This window comes from Pleurodeles waltl, chromosome 3_1 (genome assembly GCF_031143425.1).
Source record: "Pleurodeles waltl isolate 20211129_DDA chromosome 3_1, aPleWal1.hap1.20221129, whole genome shotgun sequence".
In the NCBI taxonomy this organism is placed as follows: domain Eukaryota; kingdom Metazoa; phylum Chordata; class Amphibia; order Caudata; family Salamandridae; genus Pleurodeles; species Pleurodeles waltl.
In genome coordinates, this window is record NC_090440.1 from 980337718 (window position 1) to 980357375 (window position 19658).

The following is a 19658-nucleotide window of genomic DNA, read 5'->3' on the forward strand; positions in this document are numbered from 1 at the left end:
TTCCTCCTGTAACTTTCTCCTCCTTTACAGACCTCCACCTAACAACTCCACTTTCCCAGATGCTTTTCTTGACACAGTCTCAAACCTTATTACATTATACTCCAATCTATGCATTCTTGGGGATCTAAACATTTGGTTTGACAAACCCAATATGCCCCATCCAAAAGCTATCACCACTGGCCTACTCTCATTGAACCTACATCAGATTGTACACAATCCCACACACATCGCTGGTCACATCCTAGATGTCATTTTTGCTAAGCCTGAACTCGTTACTATTCATAGCATCACACCAACCACCTGGTCAGACCACCATCTGATAACTTTCCGACAGACAACTCCACAAATCAACACACCCCACAACCACTTACATACATACACCTATCGACCATGGAGCAAACTCAATTTGGATCACTTAGAAACACAACTAACAGCAAACACAGATCTAGATACAATTAATTCTGTACCAAAACTTTATGAGGGGCTACAGGAAGCTTTTGATGTCCTAATACCACTCAGAAAAACTAAACACGACAAAAGAAAACCAACACCTTGGAGAAACACAGAACTTAACAAGATAAAGCAACAAATCAGAAAGTTGCAGCGGACCTTGCTCAAAACAAACAACAGTCAAGACAAACTGCAGCTACACAAACTTAACAGGATATACAAATCATCAATCAAAAAAGCTAAAAAAAGATACTACTCAGACAGAATTCTAAATGCTCAATCTACAACCAAGGAATTTTACAAAATTCTCAATGAATTTCGAAAACCTACATGCATGGAAGGAAGTCATCCCACCACTCAAGATTTCACAAACAAATTGGCAGCTCACTACACAACCAAGGCAGACACATTGGACTACTATTTAAAACAGAAGAAAACCATCAGCACCAACCCCTTTACTAAAATACCCTTTAAGAATAAACCATCCCAACCTCTACAGTCCTTCAAACAAATATCCCAGGATTAATTTATGGATTTGGTCAAAGCAAGCAGACCTTCTGGTTGCCCTTCTGACCCTTGCCCACCACAAATCTTCAAGAACATCCTGCTATCTACTTCTGCTGCCACACCTGTAAGAAGAATCATCTACAACTCTTTAACTTCAGGAACTTTTCCTGCAGACCTGAAAAAGGCATACATACGACCATTATTAAAGAAAACAAACCTAGACCCGCAAGACCCCAACAACTACAGACCTATCACAAATGGACCTTTCCTGGGCAAATTGATAGAAAGAGCAGCATTCGCCCAGATGTCACAATTCATTGAAGACAATTCTATACTTTCAGACTTCCAAACTGGATTCCGCCCAGGAAGAAGCACTGAATCAGCACTCATGGCAATCTGGGATGATCTTAAAAACACAGTCGACCGAAATGGAGTTGCTGCACTACTTCTCTTGGACCTCTCAGCTGCCTTTGATACGGTTGACCATGACACCCTAACTCAAAGACTCCACGAAGCCGGCATACAAGGGATTGCTCTCGACTGGATTATTTCCTATCTCCAAAAAAGAGCGAATATCATCCACTCGCCCCCCTTCTCGTCCGAACCCTACCTCACAAAAGCAGGGGTCCCCCAAGGGTCAATCATCTCACCTTTGCTTTTCAACATCTACATGATATCTTTACCAGAACTGATCAATGATTTCCATCTCACATGCTACAACTATGCAGATGACACACAAATACTACTTAAATTAGAAGACCCCAAAAACATTGAAAACTCACAAATCTTCAGTTGCCTCAGATCCGTTGATCAGTGGATGACCTGGAGCCATCTCAAACTAAATACCTCCAAAACAGAAATACTCATATGTGGTGACTGGAAAAATTATGACCCTCTGTGCGTCTGGCCTGACGATCTCGGACCACCTCCTCAATTATCCAAGGAAGTTAAAAACCTAGGAATCACCATGGATTCCAAGCTAACTATGAATGCCCAAGTAGACAAATTAGCACGCACAAGCTTCATCACCTTAAAGACTTTACAACGCATCTTCCCCCACCTCGGATTTCCACACAAGGTGCAAGCTACTATCTCACTTGTACTATCCAAACTGGATTATGCCAATAGCCTCTACCATGGATCATCTCTATCTGTTATGAAAAACTACAACGTGTCCAGAATTCTGCAGCCACGCTACTACTACATATAAAGCCTCAAGCCCACATCTCCCCTGCCTTGAGAGCACTACACTGGTTACCCGTTGCCAGAAGATGCACTTTCAAGCTGCTTTGTATTACCCACAAAGCTATACCGCTTTTTATCAGAAAGAAAATTACCAAATACATCCAACAAAGAACCCTCCGCTCAAGACTGGCACCCTGCCTTAGAACACCACCATACAAGAAAAAGACTGTAGGTGGTACATCCTTCTCCGTCCAAGCAGCCAAACTATGGAATTCATTACCCCCAACTATAAGAGCCACAGATAACTCTCTTGTCTTCAGGTAACTACTCAAGAGTTGGCTCTTTCCTTCATAACCACCTTTTTCAAACAACTATGAACTGCATATGCTATGTGGATAAATATTTTTTTCAGATTATATGTATATTTCTATTTATTTATAGTTTCTTTGGAAAATATGTATTGCTACTGTCATAACAATAAAATACACACACACTCTTTAAACCTGTCTGACTAAGTATTTGTTTACCCATGATTCTAATTATGTATTGTATGTGCATATGTGTGTGTATTCATGTGTGTGTGTATATATACATATATATATATGTGTATGTATGTGTATATGTTGTTTCTGTGCTTGGCATGTTCGTGGATCATTGCATGGCTCCTGGTTTTGGGTTGTTATACTAGATATCTATGAATTCCTGCTCTCATCTTATCACACTTATCTACTCATCACTCTTATGTCATGTCTCTATCAAACTATCCTCCATTCTCACTCAGACTCATCCCAAATCCCTTCTACCACTTTCATCTCCTAAATATCTCTGCCTAAGCTCTTCCCTCCACCTTCACATCTAAATCACCAAACCTCACTCTACCTCTGTGACCTCCCACACAACCCTACTAAATTCTCCTGCATTCATCTCACCCTGCTACTATGCTCTCCCTAGCCCTTCCACATACTCTTCCCCTCCGCCCCCCTTTATTCATCCCAAGCCTTTGGGTTGAGTAAATGAAGGATATACTCCCAATTAACACTTCTGGATTTCTTTCCTCCTCCACCCCTCCATTACTCCAGTCAATCTAACTAACAAACTCTCATATCCGCGGCTCAAATTAACTCATAATAATACTAAAACTGTACTCATTATTAAATTATACTAATCCATCATTAATTCTTGTTGGGTTCCGGAGTAGCGTGCTACTCATCGAAAAGCGATTCGACGCCCCGTCAGGGGTAGTAAGCGCTATATAAATATAATTACAATACAATACAATACAATTAATGGAAGGGGCCCGTACAAACAGTAGTATATACAAGGAAGCCAAAAGCATCCCACGGGGAAGCTTAGGCACCTCTGGAGGTGTCAGTCATGCAGGTAGCGGACAATCAGGTCCATGGTGATGATAAATAAGAGCAGAGGGAGCAGGCAACCCTGTATTGTGCCTCGCATGAAAGGAAAGGTCTCAGATTGTGTACCATTTAGTCGCAGTCGGGCAATGGATTAGTATACAGTAGTCGGATCAGATTTCTAAAGCCATTGGCCATGCCTAATTTCGTTAAGACCCCAGAAAAGGGTTAGAAAAATCCCTCAAGCAATGCCAGGACAAGGTTTTAGACATCCTTAGACTCGTGGCAAGAATTGTTTATTTAGTGGAAGAGGCCTATTTAAAAGGCTCTGATGCAAACATTCATCTTCTACGAGAATAGAGTCAAAGAGTGATATGCTTTTTAGGTAATGCAAATGCTCTACTGGCCGAGCGGATCAAGATGATTTAATGCGTATAAATCTGAAATTAATCAAAAAGTCCAGTGAGGAGGTCAAAGCACTTTTATTTGGTGATGGTATGGTGAAGAACATTGGGAAATGAGTTCAAACATTTACAAGCCTAGATAAGGCTCATTATTCAATCAAGAAAGTGTTTTCAGAAAGTTTTTATAGTCGGGCTGGTAGGAGAGGGCAACCTCTTAACAGGGGGTATTATAAGTCCCATTATGCAGTGAACTAAGGAACTGGTTACCAAGGAAGTGGATATTATAGGCAGACATCACGTTTTTAGCCCAAAACAGGGAGAGGAGATAGATCTAGAGCTTCAAGAGGTAGGGGGCAAGGGCACAGTTTGTCCATAGATCAAGGTGAATATGAGGATACATTTTTGTTCTACCCAAGAAGGGGTTGGTGGAAGACTAAGATTGTAGATCAATGGGAGAAAATGGGGGGCGTGGCCAAGATGGCGGCGATTGCAGCCATTTGAAATGCTGCTCTGCCGCGGCCTGTTCGCCGGCCTCGGATATCCTGTACCAGGCGCCAGCAAAATACTAGCGCCTGGCCCCGGAACAGTCTCAAGCACGGCCGGGGACAAAAGTGGTGTTCTGGGGGCCACCTGCGGCAGGGATTGCCGTGGAGTGAGGCTCGGCCTGCAGGATGCCACAACCGTTTGGAGCCGCTGTTGGGAGGCGGAGGGCCCCGAGCGAGTAAGAGCAGTCGCTCACAGTTGCCGGTCTCCTCCCTGGAGGAGGAAGAACGTCGCTCATGTGATGGGAGAGGAGCGGCCCTGCCTGAGCCGCTGGGCCGTTGGAGGTGCTTCCGGGGGTAGAGTGCGTGGGCTGAGGCCTGGGTGAAGACGTGACCTGCCAGACCTGGGCGGGTGAGGCTGCGGGCCCTGGAGGGCGAAGTGCCGCATCCTACTAGAGCCCCTTGTCCCCCCTGGACTTAAAAGACGGTGAGCAGGCAGGGAAGGAGAGGCGGACTGTGGCGAGGATCGGCTGGGTGATGGGGCGGCACAGCCCAGACCTTTGGAGTCCCGCAGTTGATGTGGCCCATGGCCCCTCCACTGAGAGGAGAGATTGCTTGGGAGCAACTTGCCTGCCCCTCGCTGACTGCTTGGTTTGATTTGCCTCCTCCCTCTGGGCGCAGTTGTAGGGGCTGAGGGTCCCGGACCTCGGTTGGCCCATTGTGCCGAGGGGGAGGCTGGAAAGGACTTGGGGGGAGGCCCGACCCCCGCGCTTTACTGTCTATCATCATGGGAGCACCATCTGCAGACGCAACCCCACAGGGGGCACAGAGAAGAAGGAAAAGTGCGCCCTATGTCAGGGGCCCCTTCCTCAGACACTGCTCCCGCATATGCCCGGCACACCCTCCTGCCCACGTGGGTCGCTCTGGAGGCTGGAGTGACCATTGGAGGCCCACGGGTGGGGACCCAATCATCTTGACAAATATCTTCGGACAGGAGGGCGCTGGGGGTGCAAGACATAGGGCGCTGGATGGGCATAGTCACTGGCTGGCTTGGGAGTGTGGCCCAGAAAAAGAGAAGAACTAGGTCTTTGTCGTCCTGACGGGCCTTACCGGGAGGAGGACTCCCAGGTAGAAGCGGGGGAACTACAAGGAGTGGCCCCCAGTGACGTTGCATGCAACGAGTGAGAAGTGGCTGGACCATAGCCCTGATACAGCATAGGCCGGTCTGCATTAATTACCTCAGCATGGGGAAGGCCAGCAGAAAGAGAGAAATAGGCGAGGTCCAGGAGATCCCGCTGAGGGGATCGGACACAATAGAACAGTGCGACATTCCGCCAATGCTGACAGGAGGCCGTACCCTGGGTGATATACTCCAAGCAATAACGGCCTGTCGTGAGGCTCTAGAAACAAAAATTGATTCCCTGCGAGCTGAGTTTAGCCTACTGAAAGGCGATCATCGCCAGTTGGCTGAGAGAGTGACGGCGGTGGAGAGAGAAGTAGCGGACATATCAGCTGCAGTGGCAAGTACACAAGTACAACTAACGGAACTGGAGAACAAGGTCAAGGTCCTAGAACAGAAACCTGATGATGCGGAGAATAGGTCCAGGCGTAATAATATACAGATTGTGGGAATACCCGAGAAAGCAGAGGGCAAAGACATGGTCACCTTCCTTGAACAGTGGATTAAAGATGAAATAGCACCTTCCGGGCTATTATCCTTTTTTGCGCTGGAAAGAGCGCACAGAGTCCCATCTCAGCCCCTTTTACTGGGGGCCTCACCTACAGTGATAATAGCGCGCCTCCTGCATTATATGGACAGGGACACAATTCTAGCACAAGCTCGAGGAAAAGGGGACATCATAACGGACAATAATAAAGTAATGCTATTCCCAGACTATTCAAGGGAAGTCCAAACCTGCAGAAACACTTTCCTGGCTGCGAAGCGGAAACAAATGGGAATCAAGTATGCAATGATCTACCAGGCCCGGCTGAGGATACAATCCTAGGGCCTTGCCCTTTTCTTCAACATCCCACAGGAAGTGTGGTCTTAGATCGAAACACAATCTCTGCAGGACTCACAGGACTCAAAGGGTCCGCAGGCCTGGCAGACGGCACACCTGAAACGTACCAGATGCCGGGAGGGGGCAGAGAGGGGACCCCCCATGGCAGAGGAGGCGCAACGGGCCCAGGGTCGGGTATTGGCAGACGTGGTTGAGTTTGCGAGGCGCGCTCGCTCCACCGCTACCACCAGTGGAACTCAGCAGACAAACTGAGGGGGGACCATAGACGGAGCCCAGAGCCCTGGAACAAACTATTCAGAATCAACAGATCTATCAGACTCTGAGCGGGATCTTCCTGTGGTCACCCCGGAACAGTGGATGAACTAATCTGAAACTGGTGGCCGCTGTGATCAGTAGGAGGATCTCTGGGGAAGCCTTCTTAGAGTGGGCGGCCCCCCTGCTCCAGCATGACAACCACCCTGGGGCCAGAAGCAGGAGACTGGCCCGGGCTGCAAATTGGACAATACACAGCAGACAATTCAGCACAAGCCGGGGCCCTCTCCCAAATCAATATGCGGCGCCTGGGCTTCCTGTGCTTAAATTTCGTGGCCGGCGGAAAAGGCCGTACTGGCACGCGACCTTCACCCCTCCCTCATCCAAAGAAGTGGAGGATACCACACTGTTGGTATCTTTGAACACAGTTTGGACAGGAATGACTTTGTCAGTCCAGGGGATGGGGAGTTTGAGAGTTAAATTGTTGTCTGTTCAATGGGGAGAAAGTGCAGCATGCCACAACACAGGGGACATACATACACTACACACAAACCTATGGCCCTGGCACTCTCTAGAGCGACCAGCGGGAGGGACCAGAGTACCACCAAAAGATAGTGCCATACAAAATGCCAGAACCCAAGGTTTATATTGGAATTTATTGGAATTTGAGCGGTATCCATACACTTACTAAACGGTACAAAGTATTCTCATATCTGTCCCGTAGGGGTGCACATATTGTCGCTCATTACAACCTTGGCGGTCAGTGTTAAAGCGGCAGTAATACCGCCAACAGGCCAGCGGAAAAAAAAATGGGATAACGACCACGGCGGAAATTGCCAACATAGACAGCCACTTTAACACTCCGACCACCACGGCAGTACAGACAAACAGCATGGCGGTCACTGCCAACAGTCAGGTGGAAGACAATGTACCGCCCACACTATTATGACAGGCCAATCCGCCACCTTTACCGGGGCAGATTCAACGCGAACAAAAACATGGCTGAAACAGGACTTGGAAGGGGAAACATTCACCTCTACACAACCCACGAGGAACTAGGACGCCATGGAGCCTGAACTCCAAATACTCCCTGCAATTGTCTTCCTGCTCCTCTACCAGGAGCACGACCGATGGCGGTGGCGGCGACCACGGTGAGTACTGCACCTATAACACAGGGGAGGGGGGAGGGAAAAGAGAGTGACACACACATGCAACAACCCCACCCCCACCCTCACCCACAACAACACACACACCAATACATGCTGAAACATTACATTTACACCCCACAACCCTCCCTGGAAGAACGCAATGACAAATGGAAATGAGTTGAACGATTGCAATCATGTAAAATCCATTAGTCAAAATTTTATATACACTATAAACAAATATGTACACCAAGAATTCAAGTCCAGGTACTGGACCAATATAGTCCGTGGACCACTGGGCCCAAAATGCATGGGCGAGGCCCACACAAGATACCCGATCGAAACGGAGAGAACACTGAAGGGGCATCAGATGGAAAAAAACAGGCACCTCAGGGGGAAGGGAAGAGGGGGGCACCTCAGCTGGATGAGTGCACGACGCCAGCTCCACGAGGGGGCTCCATGCCCATTGATGTATCCTGGGGAGTGCAAAGCCACAGTCTCTCAAGTTTCTCTAGTGGGTGTTTTGCCCACTGCTTTATCCTGGAGAGTGCAAAGCCACAGTCTCTCAAGTCTCTCCAGTGGGTGGTTTGCCCACTGCTGCATCCTGGGGAGTCCAAAGCCACAGTCTCTCAAGTCTCTCCAGTGGGTGGTTTGCCCACTGCTTTATCCTGGGGAGTGCAAAGCCACAGTCTCTCAAGTCTCTCCAGTGGGTGGTTTGCCCACTGCTTTATCCAGGGGAGTGCAAAGCCACAGTCTCTCAAGTCTCTCCAGTGGGTGGTTTGCCCACTGCTTTATCCTGGGAAGTGCAAAGCCACAGTCTCTCAAGTCTCTCCAGTGAGTGGTTTGTCCACTGCTTTATCCAGGGGAGTGCAAAGCCACAGTCTCTCAAGTCTCTCCACTGGGTGGTTTGCCCACTGCTCCATCCTGGGGAGTGCAAAGCCACAGTCTCTCAAGTGGATAACAGTCTCCACTGGTTCTGGAGGGGGCTTTGTGCCCAGAGTGCTTCATCCTGCCAAGGATAGAGGTAGTGGATGCCTTTCTCCACTGGTTCTGGAGGGGGCTTTGTGCCCAGAGTGCTTCATCCTGCCAAGGACAGAGGTAGTGGATGCCTTTCTTCACTGGTTCTGGAGGGGGGTTTGTGCCCAGAGTGCTTCATCCTGCCAAGGACAGAGGTAGTGGATGCCTTTCTCCACTGGTTCTGGAGGGGGATTTGTGCCCAGAGTGCTTCATCCTGCCAAGGACTAAGGTAGTGGATGTGACAGTCCACTGATGGTGGGGCAACATGGAAGCTGCCCAGGCCCCTGGAACTGACCACCAGCCTCGTACGCGTGACCACTGGGGATGGCAGCCATGTCTGCGGTGGCGCCACTGGCTCAGGATGTGGCGTGGCCGCTGGCGGCGGGCTCAGTAGTGGCGGTGCTTGCGGCGGTCATTGGGCAGCGGTGCTGGTGGCGGGCTCACTGACCTCGGTGCTGGCGGCAGTGTCATGAGCGGCGGTGCTGGTGGCGGGCTCACTGACCTCGGTGCTGGCGGCGGTGTCATGAGCGGCGGTGCTGGTGGCGGGCTCACTGACCTCGGTGCTGGTGGCAGTGTCATGAGCAGCGGTGCTGGTGGCGGGCTCACTGACCGCAGTGCTGCTGAAAGGCACAGTGTCTGCGGTGCTGGTGAAGGGCTCAGTATCTTGGGTGCTGGCGGCAGTGCCCATGGTGGCGGTCTTGTCTGCCGTGTAGGTTGGCGGTGACGTTGACTTGCCTTTCTATTTAGGCCCTTCCCCACCTTGGATGGTGCCACAGCTGTCTTGCCACTCCCAACTGTTGTCTTGGCTGAGCCCTTGGTGGCAGGTGTTTTGGCCTTCTCCCTCCGGGATGTAGGCAACTTCTTCTGTTTTGGAGGTGGGGGAATGTCCTTGGACTCGCTCCTTGGGACACTGGCAGCCCTGTTGCTTGGCGCACTCCAGAATCCGGATATTTCTTGCACCACTGTGCCCGGTGATGTGGTGGCTGAGGTGCTGGGTTGGGACCTGGAAAGGCTGGCCCTAGGGGACGGACGGGGGGGGAGGTGTAGGGAAGAGGTCAACATTTGAGAGGAAAAGCTTTTTTGACACACTGGGACGGGTAGATGGAGGGGGTTTGGGAGTGGAGGAAGAGGTAGTGGTTGTAGGAAGTGTTCGTATGCTGACTTTGGGTGAAGGTTCATGGGCTGGAGGCTGTCGTGAGGTGGATGGCTGTTGGGTGGGTGTGTGGCTGCGTTTGTGTAGTTTGGGAGGAGGGCTCCAGACACACTGGGAGAGGACACGGGATGTGTGAATGGTAGTGGGGGTGGTGACTGCACGTGAGCGGTGTGTGGTGATGGGTGTGCTGGTGATGGAGGTAGTGGCTGAAGATGTAGTGGATGCAGGTGTGAGTGGAGACATGACAGTTAGGGAGGAGGGAGACGTGGAGGAGGGGGACACAGTGGAGGCAGTGGATGTTGGCATGTCTGCATGGGTATGATGCTTGTGTAAGTGCCTATGGGATGTGTGGTGCTTATGTTTGCCAGAGCCGCTCTTGTGTGTTGAGGTGTGTGCATGCTGGTCTGATAGTGTGCTTGGAATAGGCTGAGGTACAGGGGATTGGGTCTGGGTGGAGGAAGTTGGAGGGAGGAGGCTGGACACAGGGACAATGGCTGCCATCAGTGCAGAGGCCAGAGCCTGAAATGCTCTCTGTTGGGTTGCCACGCCAGAATGAATGCCCTCCAGGTATGCATTGGTCTGTTGCAACTGCCTCTCTACACCCTGGATGGCATTCACAATGGTTGACTGCCCAACAGAGATGGATCGCAGGAAGTCAATAGCCTCCTCACTCAGGGCAGCAGGGCTAACGGGGGCAGGGCCTGAGATGCCTGGGGCGAAGGAGAGGCCCACCCTCCTGGGTGAGTGGGCACGGGAAACTCGCTGAGGGGCTGCTGGGAGGGCACAGAGGTGTCCGCCACCACCAGGGAGCTTCCATCGGAGGAGGTATCCGTATCCGAACTGTCCCCTCCTGTCTCCGCTGTGATGCTCCCCTCACCGTTGGTGGATTCGGCCTCCTGGGTCCTGTGGGATGCAACTCCCTCTGTCGCTGGTGCCTCTGCTCTTCCACCAGATGATACTAATGCACATAAGGACAGGATGAAAAAACAAAAAGGGGGGGAGAGACAAAGGATACACTTGGTCAGTGGTGGCACCAACACCACTGTTGGCGTACACAACATACTCACACACAGGCAACAGCCCTACACACTAGGCAATGCACTACCAGTTACAATGCTAGTCACCAGCCCATGGATAGCGACACAACCGCCAATTGCAGCATACCTGAGACCCACAGACCCCTGCCCAGTAGTGGATGCCTACGTGCTTGGTTGGAGGTCTTTCACATCAGAACCCTGCCCAACATGGGACCTACTCTGCAATGTCAGGCCTGGCTTATGGGCACCCACAAGGCCCACATCCCCCACCCGGATACCACCCCACCAGCCGTAAGTTGTAATGAAGGGAACTCTACTCACCCCCTTGTTGCTGCTGTGATGCCCCCAAGTACCCATCTAGCTCCAAATAGACCACCACCAGTATGCAGGACATCAGGGGGGTCAGGGTTTGACAGGCACCCCTTCCTCGTTGGAAGGCCATCCCCAGCTGGGCCTCCACCGTCTTCCATGCCCAGCGTCTCAGGTCCTCCCACCGTTTGCGACAGTGGTGCTCTGCCTTCTGTAGACCCCCAGGGTCTGCTCGTCCTTGGCGATGGCACACCATATACCCTTCTTTTGATGGGCGCTGACCTGCAGAGAAATACACACAGGGAAAGGTATTTGTCTGACTGTCCTGCCTATTACACTCATGGCTCACCATGCCCCTTCCCATCCCCATTAGCACAGACATGGCCCAGCATACATGCTGCACGCTGCCCAGGGCCCATCCACCAACCCTCCCCTACATGAGGCCTTCACACAGAGCACCCCATGCATTCATGCCCCGTGCTCGTACTCACAGTGTACTCACCTGTTGGTCTGGAGGCCCAGACAGCAGTTGGTACTGGGGTAGGACCCTATCCACCAGTCGCTCCAACTCCGCTGAGGTGAAGGCAGGGGCCCTTTCCCCAGTCACGTGAGCCATGGTCGGTTCCAGACACAGGTCACAGCAGCACATGCAGCGTAGGTCCTCTCCTGTTGAAGGTCAGGTAGTAAGTGAGTGAACAGATAGAAAATGGCGGTCACGTCCACGGCGGTTCGTACCGTCACCGCTGGCATACATCACCATTGGCCACTGTACCCCTTAGGGCCCATAGGGCCCAATGATAACCAATGAGGAGTTGCACTGCGGTTCTTGACCGCCTCCCGCAACGGCGCACAACATCAGCGGAATTACCTTATTTCCACCTGTCCCTCCATACTGGACAGATGGACGGCATTTCGGGGGGGGGCAGGCTAATGATCTGTCACAGTACACAAATTCACATTTTGGACATATGCCACCAATACATTGTAAAAATCACAAAATGCATTAACTGTAGTCTTTACAGTGTACATGTAATGACCAGCTGCTCACTCTTTTGCCCCATAGATTGCAACCGCTGTGGATGAATAGGAGATGGAGACATCCCCCGTGTACAGACCCCTGGTGGACTTGGCAACAATGGAGGACAGGCACGTTATCCTCACCTATAGACTGGAAATGGCCACAATCACAGAGCTGTGTGCCCAACTGGAGCCTGACCTAATATCTGCTATCCTTCACTCCACCGGGATCCCCCCTCTTGTGCAAGTCCTATCTGTGCTCCATTTCTTGGCAACTGGTTCTTTCCAAGTGACAGTGGGCTTGGCAGCAGGAATGTCACAGCCAATGTTCTCAATAGTGCTGACCAGAGTGTTGTCTGCCCTGATTAAACACATGTGCAGCTACATCGTTTTCCCCCAGGTGGAGGATTTGGCCACAGTGAAGGCTGACTTCTATGCAATGGAACATATCCCCAACATCATAGGTGCGATTGATGGGACACATATGCATTTGTCCCCCCCTCCCCCTGGCAAAATGAACAGATCTTCAGAAACCGTAAAAGTTATCACTCAATGAATGTGCAGATGGTTTGTTTGGCGGACCAGTTCATCTCCCATGTCAATGCTAAGTATCCTGGGTCGGTGCATGATGCTTTTATTCTGAGGAATAGCAGCATCCCAAATGTGATGGGCCAACTCCAGAGGCAAGGAGGCTAATAGGTGAGCCCTGGTTCCCACACAGTGGATGTTGGTGTATAGGTATGTTGTGGGCCATAAGGGTTAGTGTGTGGCTAACAGTTGTCTCTCGATATTTACAGGTGACTCTGTTTACCCCAACCTCTCATGGCTACTGACCCCTGTGAGGAATCCCAGGACAAGGACAGAGGAACGTAACAATGAGGCACATGGGCGAACAAGAAGGATAATAGAAAAGACATTCAGCCTCCTGAAGGCCAGGCTTCGTTGCCTCCCTCTAACTGGTGGATCCCTGTGCTACTCACCCAAGAAGGTCTGCCAGATCATCGTGGCATGTTGTATGTTGCACAACCTTGCCTTGTGCCGCCATGTGCCTTTTCTGCAGGAGGAGGAGGCTGGAGATGGCCGTGTGGCAGCAGTGGACCCTGTGGACAGTGAAGATGACAAAGCAGAGGATGAGGACAACAGAAGTGCAGTCATTCGTCAATACTTCCAATGACACACAGGTAAGACAGTGTTATTTCACATTTCATTTACAGTTTGATGTGTGACATTGTCACTGGCAGGCTGTGAATTCCTACTTCTATGCCCACTCACTGTACCCTTTGGCATCTCTTTTTGCAGATGTTGGTGCCCCACTATTGCTCCTGGTGTGTTCAGTGCAGCCAACTACAGGTCTTTCCTATGTAAACATTACTGTACAGTTGAATTGCAATGTTTTAACCTGGTTAAACGAATACATTTTGAAATCATTTGACATACACCATACTTGTATTTTGGCAAAGTGTGTTTATTGCTGTGCTCTGAAGAAGAGGGGGTAGTGCAATGGGCTGGGGTGATGATGGAGGTAAGTCCAGGTTAGAGTCCAGTCTATTTGTAGCACAGGTGCAGTGTCCAAGGGGGCATAGGAAGGGGAGCAATGGCAGTTCAAGGTGGACAGGGTGACAGAGTGGGACACAAGGGTGACAATAAAGAGGGTCTTATTTCCTGGCCTGGGTCTTGGCAATAGTCTGTGGCTTCTGCCTGGATCACAGGGAATGTTTGCTGGGTGGTTCTCTTTTTGCAGGGGGAGGGGTGCTGGTGGCCTGTTGGTCCTGTGGCAGGGCCTCCTGTCCACTAGCGGCAACGGAGGTCGAGGGCTGTCCAGCATTCTGGCTAGTGTCAGGAGCCCGCTGTTGTGCCACTGCCTCCCTCATACTGTTGGCCATGTCAGCCAGCACCCCTGCAATGGAGACCAGGGTGGTGTTAATGGCCTTCAAGTCCTCCCTGATCACCAGGTACTGGCCCTCCTGCAGCCGCGTGTTCTCCTTCATCTTGTCCAGAATCTGGCCCAGCGTATCCTGGGAATGTTGGTTCCCTGGGCTTGTCCTCCCACTGTTGCACAGCAGTCCTCCCAGCTTCCCTTTTGTCCTGTGCCTCTGTCCTCTGAACCGTGTGCCCATTGTCACTGACCCCAGGTCCCTGATTGTCCTGGGTTTGTGGGGTGCCCTTGGGTCCTTGTAGTGGTGGATACACTGCTGATTGACATGTCCTGGGGATAGAGAAATGGGCCCGCTGGGTGGGTGCTGTGGTGGTGTTTCCTGAGGGGGGAGGCTCTGTGGTGGTGTGAGAGTGTGCCTGGGTAACCGACTGTCCGGAGGTCCTTGATGGGCCAGGTTGGTCATCCAGATCCAGGCGACCACAGCTGCTGTCATCACTGTGGGCCTCTTCTGTGGGAGGACTGGATGTTGCTGGCACCTCTTCTTCGGTGACAGTGGCTGGGGTACCTGAGGGGATGTAAATGTTGTGTTATTATTTCTGTGTGTGACATATTGTGCATGGGTGGGTTGCCCTCTATGGTTGTAATTGCCCTGCCAGCTTTGCCTTGTGTGAGTTGGTATTGTGTGAGCTATGTGATTCTCATTAGTGTGCATGGTATGGTGATAGGTGTCCATGCAGGTCTGTGAGTGGTGTCCATGCTTTGGTGATGCATGCAGTGCTTGGCATTGGGATGGGTGGGTTGTGATGGTGGGGTGTGTGGGAGGTGGCGGAGTGATGGGAGTGAGGGTGGGGGTATGTGATGGCATGCAGGTAGGGGGTGATAGTATTGAGAGTTGACTTACCAGAGTCCAGTCCTCCTGCTATTCCTGCCAGGCCCTCAGGATGCATGATTGCCAAGACTTGCTCCTCCCATGTTGTTAGTTGTGGGGGAGGAGGCGGGGGCCCACTGCCAGTCCTCTGTATTGCGAGCTGGTGTCTTGCTGCAATGGAACGCACTTTCCCCTGTAGGTCGTTCCACCTCTTCCTGATGTCATCCCTTGTTCTGGGGTGCTGTCCCACAGCATTGATCCTGCCCGCGATCCTCCGCCACAGTTCCATCTTCCTAGCAATGAATATCTGCTGCACCTGTGATCCAAATAGCTGTGGCTCTACCCAGATGATTTCCTCCAGCGTGACCCTTAGCTCCTCCTCAGAGAACCTGGGGTGTCGTTGTGGTGCCATGGGTGTAGTGTGAGTGGTGTGGGTGAGGGTTTTTAGGGTGATGTGTTGGGGTGTGTGATGTAAGGTGCGTGGGTGGTGTATAGGTGATGGTGGTGTGTGTCTCTGGCCTTGTCTTTGGTCGTGGTGTCTATCTCGTGGCAATTGTTTGTATTTGTAAAGGGTTGTGGGTAATGTGGGTGTGTGTTTTATAGTGGTGTCGGTGTGTGGTGTGTGTGTGTGTGTGTGAGGTGTATAGTTTGAATTGTCCAATGGGGTGTTGTTTTGTATGTGTGTGTGTATTTTGAGGGCGGTGGTATGAACCGCCAATGGTTTACCGCCATTGAATGTCCGCCGTGGTGATTCATGGATCATAATGTTGTGGGCGTTGTTCTGTTGGCGTAATGGTGTGGATTTGGATACCGCCACTTTATCACTGACCTTTGGGCTGGCGGATATGTGTGTGTGGCTGAATAGTGACGGATTGGTGTGTGTGTGTGTCATAATATGGTTAGCGGATATCCACTGCGGCGGCGGTATGTTGGTGGCAGTCGGCACGGCGGTAAGTGGAATTTACCGCCAATCTCATAATGAGGGCCTTAGTTTTGAAGCTGTTTCAGGATTGGCCTAGTAATAAGTACTAAGAGTAAGAGAGTTTTCGGGAAATTAGTAGCTTTGTTATGTTTAATCTCTTTTAAGAGAGTTTCAGATGTGGGAGCATTGGAGATATATATCAGATTCTTTTAACCAACAGGATTCAAGATTCAAGATTTGGGAAAGGACAAAGACTATGTTGACTTCTATAATTTATCTAAATTTAGATACTTCACCAGAATTATGTGTGGTTAAATGTATAAGAAAATATAAATGCAGAATGCTGGAAAAGAGAAGTGCTAGAGTGGATCAGTTATTTACATCATATGTGAAACCGTTTCACAAGGTTACAAATGCAGCCATTGCAAGGTGGGTTAAGTCTGCAATGAAAGAGGCAAGTACTGATTTGACTAGGCTTTTGGCACATTCAGTAAGGGGTGTCTTTGCAAGTAAGATAGTTATGTCTGGAGTAGGTTGGATGATATTATGGAAGCAGCAGATTGGTCAAATGCAGACACATTTAAGAAATTGTATTAGAGACTAAAATAACATGTTCATGCTGCACTTTGAGACATTTTGGACATGCATAATCCTAGTCTTTTGTCGTGCCATAAAATGATGATTTGTAGACTTTAATGGCTAGTATAGCCCAGCTACGGGGGGCTATAAGGCTATTAGAACATTCTGCCACTAGAGGGACTGAAATCCCCCCAGGCTCCGTGAGGCCTTTGTGAGACAAACATTAGAATGTTGGAGCTCTGGGCTTTTACCACCCCTTAGGAGCCCGGAGCACTCCGTTGCCTTAAATGGAGCTCCCAACATTTCAATGTTCTAATCGTGAATATTTTTGTTTCTACATTCAAAATTAAAATTGCCAAATAAAATGCACTTTCTTTCTGGATCGAATGCCTGGGATTTTAGAACAGATTCCCTTTCTCCTGGCTTCTTTATACATACTGTATTGTGTAAGTGGGGTCCTAAAGGTGCTGGTAGTTTTCTTGTTCAATTCGACTGGCATCCTATTGGGACCATGGGTCTTCCCACTTTCAAATATTTAATGGTTTCAGTGACCTCTGCTAATGTAATCACACCTCCATCATTTCTTTATCTCCATCACTTACTGGTGGAAGGTCAAGTTTGCAGAAGAATTGTTTAATTATCCCCTCCTCAGACAGGTTTTCAGCCTGGTAAAATGCACTGTAGTACTGCACAAACACGATTGGTATTGGTCTTGGTAGCACATAAACATAAATATAACATCTTGACTCTCCTGTACTCATTGTATTCCAAGATAGCATCCCTTTGGGTCTAGTGGGTCTAGTCATTTCTTGACTATGTAAAAGGGGGGGTTCTTTACCAGTGTTGCCACCCCCCATGTGATCCAGGGGAGTAGCCTGCATGGGCTACAGAGACATTGTGACCACTTCCTATAGTGACCTGGCATTCAGTCCCCATCAGATGTGTTTGCTCAAGTAGTACAATGCCAGGGACTTGCAGGCATTGAGCTATGATTCCACTCTTGATTTTACTACCCAGGCCACTTACATTTCAGGAGAGTATTTTTACTTCTGACTTCTGTGTTGTATTCTCTAGGTTTCGTATTGTTCGTTTTCCTTTTGCTCTTCTGTGCTGTGTGCCTCCCCCACTCCTGCCTTTTTGCTTTGGTCACGAGTACTGCTTAATGTGAAAATATACATCTTTAAATTGTAACCAGACATACCCAGATAGTTTTTCTTCCCTCCACCACTCCTCACTCTTCCTGTCCTGTCTCCACTATCTGGTAGACTGTCCACATCCCAACTCTGTAAAGGTCACCCCCTTAATTATTACCCATTCACAAAAACTAATACAGACTTGCTACTCCTCACTGCCTTTGCAGCTACTTCTTATGATGGTGGTGTCACAAACCGCTAGATGAAGGCGTCACAGTCTCAAGGAGCGACTTCAATGCAGCCTGCTTAGTTGTCATGATGCTTGTTGCCATCGGCACTTTGATTTGTCCTACCTAGATAGCTTGACCTAAACGTGGAGGGAGTTTACACATCCCCCATTTTGCACTCAGTGCTTGTTGCCAAGTCCTGTTTTGTAGGAGACTGGCCTGGTTTGTAGTGGGTACCTAAGGTACTTACACCTTATACCAGGTCCAGTTATCCCTTATTAGTGAAATGTAGGCAGTGTTCTAGAAGCCAGGCTCCCTAGAGGTAGCTGTGGCAGAGCAGCTTGGGCTGAACTAGGAGACATGCAAAGCTCCTGCAATACCACTATAGTTACACGGAATTATGCACAATAAAAGACAATACACAGTGTTACCAAAAAGAAAGCTGCTTTATTTTAGTGATACATGGCCAAAATATCTTAGAGGCAATACTCCTTTTTGGAGGTAAGTATTATACATAATATATACACTAGAGACCAAAATCAGGTAACTAAATAGTAGTAGAATAGTGCAAACAGTAGAAAATACAATAGAGTGCAATGACCTAGGGGCAACACAAACCATATACTATGAAAGTGGAATGCAAATCACAAATTCCCCCCTAGGCAAGTGTAGTGTGTAGAGGGGCGCTAGGAGTGTAAGAAAACGCCAAAGGTAAGTAAAGTACCCCAACCCAGAGCCCAGGAAAGTAGGAGTAAAGTACTGCAAGTTTCCTCAGGACACACTACAAGTTGTGATAAGAGATATTGGAAGAACCAAGCAAGACTGCAATCAACAAACAGTGGACTCCTGGCCCTAAAGACCTGTAAAGAGAGGAGACCAAGTCCAGAAATCGCAGAAGATTCCAAGAAGGGCAGGAGCCCCTGCCAACCTAGAAGATGGTGCAAAAGTGGATTCTCCGGTTAGAAGAAGTGTACAGAAGAGCACCAAAGAAGATGGCTGCGGGTTCCTGCGTGGTGCAGATGTCCCATGTTGAGTTGTTGGATACAGGCAGTTTGCGTCATTGGATTCGTCCAACATGCCTTGGTTCAAGCAAGGTCACGGTTTGCGTCAAAATGGCGCTGCCTGGACCCAGGAGGGACCTGGGGGTTCAACTCAGACTGAGGAGGCAGAGGGGGCTCTCAGCTCTGGAGAGGGCCCACAGAAGACCAGGCAGCACCCACGAGAGTCCCAGGACACGGGGACAAAGAAGATGCAGAGTGCGGTTGGTGCAGCACAACAAAGGAAGGTCCCACGCCGCCGGACAACAACTCAGCAAGTTGTGCCTCAAAGGATGGAGTGCTGCAACCTGGGCTACACTGTGCACAAAGGATTCTTGGAAGAAGTGCACAGAAGCCCAAGGAGCTGGAGATGACGTGGTGCACAGGGGTACTGTCGCAAACTGGGAAGGCAAGCTCTTGCCTCCACCAAATTTGGACTGTTGGACCTTAGGACAGACTGGGTCACGTCGGTCCACCACCTGTGTTCCATGGAGCACGCTCGTCGTCAGGAGAGGAGTGCTAGAGAACCAGTCGTCATCGCAGAATGGTGCCTGCAGGAGCAGGAAAGTGACTCCGCCACTCCACGGGGGATTCCTTCAGTTCTTCTGGTGCAGGGTGAACGCAGGGAGTCCTCAGTGTGCGTGCACCTTAGAAACTGTTGCAAATGCTGGCTGGAGCTGAAGTT